Source organism: Nelumbo nucifera, chromosome 6, assembly GCF_055504915.1.
Source record: "Nelumbo nucifera cultivar China Antique chromosome 6, China Antique-T2T, whole genome shotgun sequence".
NCBI classification, from domain to species: domain Eukaryota; kingdom Viridiplantae; phylum Streptophyta; class Magnoliopsida; order Proteales; family Nelumbonaceae; genus Nelumbo; species Nelumbo nucifera.
Window position 1 is genome coordinate 40931426 of NC_142654.1, and position 9971 is coordinate 40941396.

General features: G+C 39.0%; 1 long non-coding RNA gene across 1 annotated transcript; it reads left to right on the forward strand.

The window, feature by feature from the left end:
* The first annotated feature begins 2184 nt into the window (after positions 1 to 2184).
* LOC104610647 (uncharacterized) lies at positions 2185 to 8299 on the forward strand. Its single transcript, XR_737469.3, has 3 exons — positions 2185 to 2454; positions 2557 to 2587; positions 8023 to 8299. It is a non-coding gene; the product is annotated as an uncharacterized LOC104610647 (long non-coding RNA).
* The last annotated feature ends 1672 nt before the right edge of the window (positions 8300 to 9971 follow it).

Genomic DNA, 9971 nt, shown 5'->3' on the forward strand with positions numbered 1-9971 from the left:
CCAAAAATTGATGGAAAATTGCAGTGACAGTTTTTTCAATAAGTGGAAAATTGTAGTCCACCCAGTGACAGTTTTTTCAATACAACCAAGCAACACCTGAATCACACAACTTTTGTTCTAAAAAATTCTCTAAGTTTGTTCTTACTTCAAGTCTTTAACAGATGGCAAATGGGTTTAACTTCAATGCAGTTGTGATTTCACTCATAAGTGATAAGCCCAAAACTTATGCACTCGAGCTAACAAAGTTGAGAAATGCATGATTTGTACATATTACAGACTACAAAATGCATGATTTGTACAAAACTGAGGAATATAGGAGTATTGGACTCACCGCCGGAGAGAGGGACGACTGAGTTCACTAGTGGCACGGCTAGCATCGGTGCTTGAGTTCGTTGGTGCTTTGTGTTCACCGGTTCTTGAGAAAGTGATAATATGCGACAATGAGTAAGAAATTGAGAATGAGAATTGCGAGAGAGACGAGAGAGAGGACTGGTGGCGAGAGAGAGAGAGACGACCGGTGTCTGAGCTCGTGTGTCGCCTCTGAGACTGAGAGTGGTGGCTGCTTGGGTTCGCGCCAGTTCTTGAGAGTGAGAGTGAGGAGAGAAGATAGAAGATGAAGACTGAAGAGAGGGAATAGGAAAGGGTTATTCGACTAGGGTTTAGAAAAGGTTACACTTGGTCAAGCTAGGCCGAGCTTTTGTGGCAAATCCCGAGTCTAGCTCGTAAAACAGTCGGGCTCGGGCTTTTAGGCCTGAGGTTGAGCCCGTGGGATAATATCTATGTGCAAGCCCGTCCGGGGCTTGGGCCAGGCTGGGCCGGCCCATCGGGCTACCCGACCCATGAACAAGTCTAGTTGCTAGTGATCCACCCATGATCTAACAAATACAAAGGCTGTAAACATAAAAATAATTATAAAATATTATGGGAATAGTTAAATTTTGTTATTATTAACGTCTGTCTTTCTGTTAAATAAATAAATAAAATTTTCTATATAAGAACATGAACTGAAACTTATTTTTATTAACAATTCTTACCAAAAAACTATTTCAACTTCTTTTGCTCTTTCTTTTTTTTTTCAGATAAAGAATCAACTCCTTTCAAGTCAATTAGAATTTGTTTTAGGATAATGGGCCTAGCACTTGCTGCTGGATGCCCATGCTTGCAGAGTGTTCATAGGGTTTTTACTTTTAGAATATCTTATTGTACATTTAACCATGGTTTTTGAACTGCCATTGTTCCGGATGGTCAGACCATTCGGCCTGGGAATCGTCCAGGCAATCGGTTCTATTTTATTCCAAACCCAGTCCCTGGGCCAAAACCATTGGATCAGTCAACGACCCGTTGACCTGGGCTGTCGATTCATTGACCTGTCGACCCACCCGTTCAACGGTTTTTGGTCGTTTTTAATTTTAATTATTTTTTATTATTTTTTAATTTTTTTGTTAGAACAGGCCATCCGTTCGAACCAAATGGTCTAACCATCGTCCTAGAAACTAGTGGCCAGAACAATTTCGTTTCTGAATCGTTTTTTAAAGCCATGCATTTAACAATTAAGGGTTTGTTTGTCAATGCGTGCTGTTTTTAAAAGGTGCAGTTTCTGGGATTTTGGCTCCCACTGATTGGTTTCAATTATATCTATGAACAAAATCGGTTATCAGCTTATTCTTCAATGCCTGTTTGGCCATTGAAAACACCTCCCCATGAATGAAAATATACAAGTATGGGAGATGTTCTCAATGTGCGATTACAACGTTCTATGAGAAAGAAATCTGATCTGAACTCCTTCAAGCAAATCCATACATTAGATCAATAAAAGCAGGCCCATACATTACATTACACCAATAAAATCTCAGCATAAGTAAAAGCAGGCCCATCAGAGACCAATTCTAAAAACGTAAAAGTTTATTTTAAAAGCAGGCAAACATTCTGTTTTGAATCAGGATCGTTTTCATTTTGATCCAGAGAACGGGTTTTTGCTCATTTTGATCAATTCCAATCTGAAATGGGAATTATTAAATTTGACCCGGTTTCAAAAGTTCGACCCAACTGGTTCGACTATATGGGGTAAGATGAATCTCTTAACGTTGAAACTGATTCTGAAAAGTAACGTTGTCGGTCATGCACCATTGGGCTTAACAAAGGCTGCGTTTGGCAAATCTTTCGGTGGTTTGCAAAATAAAAGCAGGCCCATCGGGCTTCTAAAAGCCCGAAAGTTCAATTTTTGAGCTTTTTCCGTTTGGCAAAATAAGACAAGAAGCCGAGAGGATGGGCTGCCCAAAAAGCTTGTACAAGCCCGAAAATCCCCAAAATTGAGAAGCTCCAACTCGAGCTTATACAAATCCCGGACTGTCTAAGCTATATCATGCGTGTTCCAAGAAGCGCACAATTGAGAAAATAATAAGAGTTCTTCGAAGAAAACCCTCATTCCTCTGTGCATGTTTCTCTTCAATATGGGTATTTTCCTCCCTCCTCCTTTTTCTTCTTCTTCTTCTTCTTTTGCTTTCTTTTGCTGCTTCTTCTTCTACTCCACCATAACTCATCCGTTTTCATTTACAGGAACCTACAAACAATATCGTTTTGTTCTCAGGTACAACCCATCTGCTTTGCTTTCTTTGTTTTAATTGAAGTTTTTGTTGTTTGTTTTTCCCTATTTATTGATTTAATATCTAAGAACTTCAATTCGTTTCTGCTATTAATCTTTTCTTTGGTTTATCTAAAATTTTTTGATCTTCTAATGTTTCCTCTGCTACTAAACTTCAATTCGTTTCTTTCGTTTTTCAATTTTCATTTTAATTTAACCAAGTGCCAAAACAGGTGCTAGATTTAGGTCGAGTTTAATTTGGTGAATCTTTACAAAAGATCTATGAATATTGCTAAAACCTCTTTTAGTAGAATTTGATAATTACAATATATTTCCTGAACTTTCTAATACAGTTGCAAGTAGACATCTTTTAGTAGAATTTTCTAAAAGAAGGCATGAAAATGTCCACCCATGAAATTACTTTTAACAAAAATGTTTATTTTCCAAAATTATGTGCATCACTACCTAAAACCCTTTCAATCCCTTTTCTGAAATTGATTTATTTTCTAAATTTTTTCTTAAGGCTGCATTTGATTGTAAATTCTGACATTTTTTCTGTTTCAAATTTTAGCATATTTTGTTTGATTGCAGTACAAATGAAGTAAATGAGAATAAAGTAAAATCTAAAACAAAATTAAACAAGAATTTGCATTTTTTACATTTTCACTGCAATGCATTTATACTAATACAAATAAAGGCTTAGTTTGGAAAGAGTACAAATACAAATATGTGCAATACAAACAGATAGAAAATTAAATAATATAAAATATAAGGTTTTGCACTCTACATATTTGTATTTATACTCCTTCCAAACTGAGCCAAAATTGCACTACAACTAGTGTACAACTTTAGTCAATGCCAAGCCCGTTCAAACAATCTTCATGGCCTTGCATTGGGAATATCTCCCTATGAAATGAAGTACATAGGTATGGAGATATTCTCAATGCAAGGCTGTAAAGGTTGTTCAAACGGTGTTCAAATGGGCCTTGCACTGACTGAAGCCAATCTCCTGCAACCAAACACAGCCTTAATATCAATCACTCAAAGGTAAAGTTGCAACTTAGAAAATTCAGAATAAGTAGTGATTGCAATTATTAAAGTTTAGAGGAGGTTTCAGCAACAATCAAGGAGGTTTCAGAAATTTATCCAAAAATCTTTTGGAAAATTACGGACAGGCCCAATACAAATTTCTGATTTCCACTATAAAGCTATAAACATTCAAAATGTCAACAACCCACACTCTATACATCAATATCCGCTCTAAATTGACATCAATTCCAAGCTGGCACCTACCCAACCCAACAGTACTTTAAACCTACAAATTCTAACCCTGGCCCAACCGTTATTCTCCCAAAATCTTTTACACACCAAATGTCAGAGGTAAAAGCACCGTACCTGCTCGTCGACAAATACTACAAAATAAGGCCCGAGTCTCGCGGCTCAAACACCTCTTAGTCCTCCCCATCCCATCTTTTACAACTATGTTCAAGAATCAAAACAATAAAATAATTTTTTAGAATATGATTTCCTCTAATTAATCCAAATTTGATAGAGTTACCGGAAAAACTCCAAAATTGACAGATTCAGTTAATAAACCAAAAATAAATTGGTATGTACTTCTAGCCATTGCAGCAGATTTGTAGCTACCTTCGTTTGTATCTTTGCTTTTGCTCCTGTGAATGAAAATTACAATCAGATCCTCTTTTGGCTCCTTATATGTGAAGTGATGGGAAACCTAACACCATAGGTGTCTATATATAGGTACCAAGAAGTGACACCATAGGGTAACATAAGAATCAATGGTCTAGATTGTTCACCCATCATAGATAACTTGAACCCCAACCCCATACAGTTAAACTGGTTAAAAGAATCATACCAATTCTCCATCCATAGAGGTCAGACTCACCAATCGGATGGTCCAAACAACAAAAGCTTGCAAATAATCTTAACCATCTGATATATGGTTGATCAACATATACACTAGAGTGTTTTTAACCTGATTTTTCCAAATCAGTTCAAAATCAATTAGTTGACTGCAAAAATCTTCCATTCTCCCACTTAGTCTATATATATACTGAAAAAATTTTGAAAGAAATCATTTGGAAACAAAACAAAATCCGGGTTGGTAAAATTTTAAATCAAGAGACCACCCTAATTTTGAAAACCACATATACGTTGATTATCTAGTTTAAATATCTGCTTCAAGGAGAGCAAACAAAACTTAATTCCAACAACTCCACAAATATTTGACATTTAGGCTGTATTTGGTTTGGAGGAAAAAATAAAGAAAGAAAAAGAAAGGTAGGAAAACATTTAGAAACCTTGTATGGGTTTTCCTACTTTTCCTTTTCTTTCCTTACCTTTTCCTTCAATCCAAACATAGCCTTAGAAAATTGCATTTCCTTATCAAGGCATTCAGGAAATTGCCCTCCCTGAGGTTGTGTATGGTTTTAAAGAAAGGTAGGCAAGGAAAGGGAAAGGAAGAGAAAGTATAAACAATATGGAAATCGTGTCATTGGAATAGATCCATAACCAAATGTCAATTGAATAGACCTTTTCAATAATGCTGATTTCGCTTCATCAAAGCCTGTGTGACTTAGATGCATTACTTTTTTTAGACACGTGTCACTTAGATGCATCTAAAAATTGTGGCTAAGACCCACTGCATTAAAGCCTGTGTGACTTATCAATTGGAATAAGAAAGAAAGTTTTTGGGAGAGCTCAGAAGAAAAATATGAAGGCTTTGCAGGGAGAATTAGCCTTTGAAAAACTCAATGCAGATTGCTCTTACAGTTAGCCAAAAGTGAACGAATTAGAGGAAAAACTTGATTTGGAACTCAAAAGAGAAGAAATACTATGGGCTCAAAAATCAAGACTCAACTGGCTGCAACTGGGTAAAAACACAAAAATTTTTCATCAATCCATTGTTTGGAGGGAAAGAAATAAAAAAATAACTCTCATGGATGAACCTAGTCTCTTTGGCTGTGATTTATTTATTTATTATTATTATTTTATTTTTTATTTTTTGCGTTGGGGAAGCTCCACCCTGATACAAATAAGACTTATATTGTGTTAATTCCAAAGAGAAAAACCCCAGATAATGCCATTCAATTCAGACCCATTAGCTTGTGCAACACCATCTATAAAATAATAGTTAAGATCCTAGCCAACATACTCAAGCCCATTCTCACTAACTACATCAGCCCTAATATTGGACGAAGATAAGGCGATAAGGCTCGCGAGAGACCAAGGAGATCCTGGATTTGTATACATCCTGTAGAAGTTTGTATTTCCTTTTGGATTAGGAGTTGGATTTTAGAAAGGAGCAAGACCTCCGATCAACTTGTATATATACATGATAAGAAATATGGAGATGCAGGATCTTGGGCTTCGAAATTCTTCATGGTATCAAAGCGGGCAAACTCCCTGTTCTTAATCATCTTCCTCTATCATTGCTGAGCAGAGACACTAGCAATGATCTCCTTCCACACCTCATCGACTGGCTTGTTACTCTTCGGCAGTGTAAAGCTCCCCTGTATAGCCAAAGAAGACATCCCTGCAGTACCATTCGCTTGACCCTCGCCACTAATACTTCCGTTCAGGAACAATTCGCGAATATATAGAGGGTTGACGTGCCAGATCCGAAATCGCCAACCCAGAAGACACCATTGCTGCAGATATTTTTTTTAGAGTTTCTGAATTTTCCGACCCAGAAGACACCATCGCTGCAGATTTTTTGGGTTTATGATATTTCTACTGCCCTCTATTTAGAAAAAGTGAAAAAAAAAAACCGAGAAGTCTCTTTTAGTCCATCCTTCATCAGTTGAGACCTGGTTCTTGCTCGGTGTTGTGAGATCGGAGGAAACCAAGTAGAAGCTCGGGTTTGACTCGTTATCAGCGGGCTCGCGTGTTCTGATTTCTTCGTGAGCCTCATTATGATCCTCCATCTTCTCCTCAATCAAACTCGACGTGTTTCTTGCAATAATCGATCACTTAAAGACAAATCTTACTGATCGGTTACCATGGCTGCCAACTACGACAAGAACGGTGAAAGCTCAAGTAAGTCTGTTGGACTGTCTTCTCCTTTCTATTTGCATCCATCAGGTAATCTTGGAATTATTATCAGTCTGGTGGTCTTGAAAGGAGATAACTACGACGAATGGGCAAAGACGATGAGAACTGCTTTCCGTGCCAAAAACAAAATCGGTTTCATCGAAGGGACGGTCACAAAGTCGGAGAACGACACTCCGGAGATCGATCTCTGGTGGATTGTGAACTCGATGTTGGTGGCATGGGTTTTCAATATTGTTGATCCATCACTGCGTTCAACTATCACATATATGGAGACAGTCAAAGAGCTTTGGGATGATTTGAAGGAACGATTCTCGATCGGCAATGGGCCTCGGATTTATCAGATTAAATTCGACCTTGCTAATTGCAAGCAACATGGACAAACAGTGGTTGCATATTACGAAAAATTGAAAGCAATGTGGGATGAATTAGGAAGCTACTCTAAGGTGCCCGTGTGTATATGTGGGTGCAGGTGTGGAACGGCAGCCGAATTGGTCAAAGAAAGAGAAGAAGAAAAAATCCACCACTTTCTGATGGGTTTGGATGACGATATATTTGGGACTGTGCGTTCCAACATATTGAGTATGGAGCCAATTCCAAATATGAACAAAGTTTACTCAATGATCATACAAAAAGATCGACATCAATCATTGGCACGAGGTAAAGAGGAACGGGCAGATGCGGTTGGTTTTGCAGCACAAGCTTCGCAGACATCACGAGATAGTAGAGTTGCTTCAAAAGACAAAACAATTGTGTGTAACAATTGTGGTCGATCTTGCCATGAAACAAATAATTGCTTCCACTTAATTGGATACCCTGATTGGTGGGGAGACAGACCCCGCGGTACGTCGACCGGGCGTGGAACAGGTCGAGGAAAAGGGGGTGGACCCTCTGGCGGATGTGGCCGAGGTACGACAAAGGCTCATGTTGCATAATCATCGGCGAGGCATGAGGTGGCTGCTAATGCAGCTATGACTGACAGAGACAGGACCGGACTGAATGGACTTAATAATGAGCAATGGCAGACTCTTGTAAGCATGCTTAATGCTTACAAAACTAGGACTAATGAAAAACTCTTTGGTAAGAATTACTCCACTGAATAGATTGTTGACTCTAGGGCATCACATCACATGACAGGGAATTTAAATGTGCTCATCGACACTTGTGATGTTGCACCTTGTCCTGTTAGGTTACCCAACGATGCACACACCGAGGCCGTGAAAGAAGGTACTATTGAACTAGGAAATAATTTTAAATTGCTGCAGATATTATATGTCCCAAAACTCAATTGTAATTTATTGTCAGTAGATTGGTTACTTCGTGATATAATTTATATTGTGATGTTTACTAATAAGTTATGTGTGATACAGGACCGCATCTCGAGGACTCTGATTGGTGTGGGTGAACAACGTGATGGGGTCTATGTCTTCAAGGGTGTGGCACCGGTTCAAGCTTACAAGACAGATGGAATTGGATCATGCGATTTGTGGCATCAGAGATTGGGACACCCTTCTTATCAAACGATTAACTTACTTCTTAATATCAGTAATAGTAGGAACAAAACTTGTGATGTTTGTTTGAAGGCAAAACAAACTAGAGATGTCTTTATTCAAAGCAGCAATAAAGTGATTGATTGTTTTGCATTAATTCATTGTGACTTATGGGGTTCTTATAGAGTACCTGCATCTTGTGGTGTTGTATATTTTCTGACAATTGTCGATGATTATTCTCGAGCGGCTTGGATTTATTTGTTGGCTGAAAAAAGTGAAGTGGGTAGAACACTCAAAAATTTCTGTGTCATGATTGAACGACAATTTAATAAGAATGTAAGGTGGTGAGAAGTGATAATGGAACAGAGTTTAAATCCTTGAAGCCATACTTTGACGAGCAAGGAATTTTATTTCAAACTTCCTGCGTTGGGACACCACAACAAAATGGTCATGTGGAGAGGAAGCATCGTCATATTTTGAATGTAGCCAGAGCGCTCAGGTTTCAAGCACATATTCCGATCAATTTCTAGGGTGAGTGTGTTTTGACTGCAGGATACTTAATTAACCGAACACCTTCAACCCTTCTTGGTGGTAAAACACCTTACGAGATGTTATTTGGACAAAGTCCTTCTTATAAACATCTCAGAGTTTTTGGTTGCTTATGTTTTTCGCGTACTCGGGTCCGTGACAAATTTGCCACTACGAGTAGGAAATGTGTCTTTATTGGGTACCCTTTTGGGAAAAAGGGGTGGAAATTGTACGACCTTGAGTCCGGTGATTACTTCATCTCACAAGACGTGGGGTTTAGTGAGGTCGAGTTTCCCTTTTCCACTCCGAAACATCAACCCTTAGTAACCAATCCTCCCGTAGCCAAAGAAAATGATCGGGTTGCCTTGGGCCACTCCTCCTGACATGGTATCTGAGTCACCTCATATAAAAGTCAGGGGGAGCAACACGATCAATGAAGAAGAACATCAGAACATGGGTAATGATGAGGAGGCAGGTCCTCTTGATGAGACAATGAGCCATACAGATTGTAGAAATAATGAAACTCCAACTACTCCTCAGCCCACCACGGAGTTGTTAGGCCGCGGACATCGAGAAAAGCGGACCCCCAACTATTTGCAGGACTTTGTCACACACTCAACTCGTCGATTAGACCCCTCTGCTGTTTCTCCTGCATCAACTCAGTCCTCAGGTACTCCTTATCCCATAACTCATTATGTGACGTATGATAATTTTTCTGTGAAACACAAACATTTCTTGGCAGCTATTACAGCAGGCCGAGAACCTACTCATTTCTCTGAGGCAATGACTGATGCCCGGTGGCACGAGGCTATGCGCCAAGAGATACAGGCTTTGGAAGACAATGGGACATGGACCTTGGAAGACCTCCCACTTGGAAAAAAGGCAATTGGGTGTAAATGGGTCTACAAGATCAAGTACAACTCTGATGGATCCATTGAAAGATTTAAAGCACGGTTGGTAGTCCTGGGCAACACTCAAGTTGAAGGTCTTGATTACAATGAAACCTTTACCCCTGTGGCTAAAATGGTCATAGTTTGAACCTTCTTAGCAGTTGTTGTGGCCCAACATTGGGAATTGCATCAGATGGATGTCCACAATGCTTCTCTGCACGGTGATCTCCATGAGGAGGTCTATATGAAACCTCCTCTAGGTTTTTTGGCCTCCGGGACTAGAAAGGTATGCAAACTCCGAAAATCTTTGTATGGTCTACGACAAGCCCCCCGGAACTGGTTCTCTAAGTTAGGTGCTGCCTTGAAAACCATTGGGTTTAAATAGTCATACTTCGATTATTCCTTATTTAC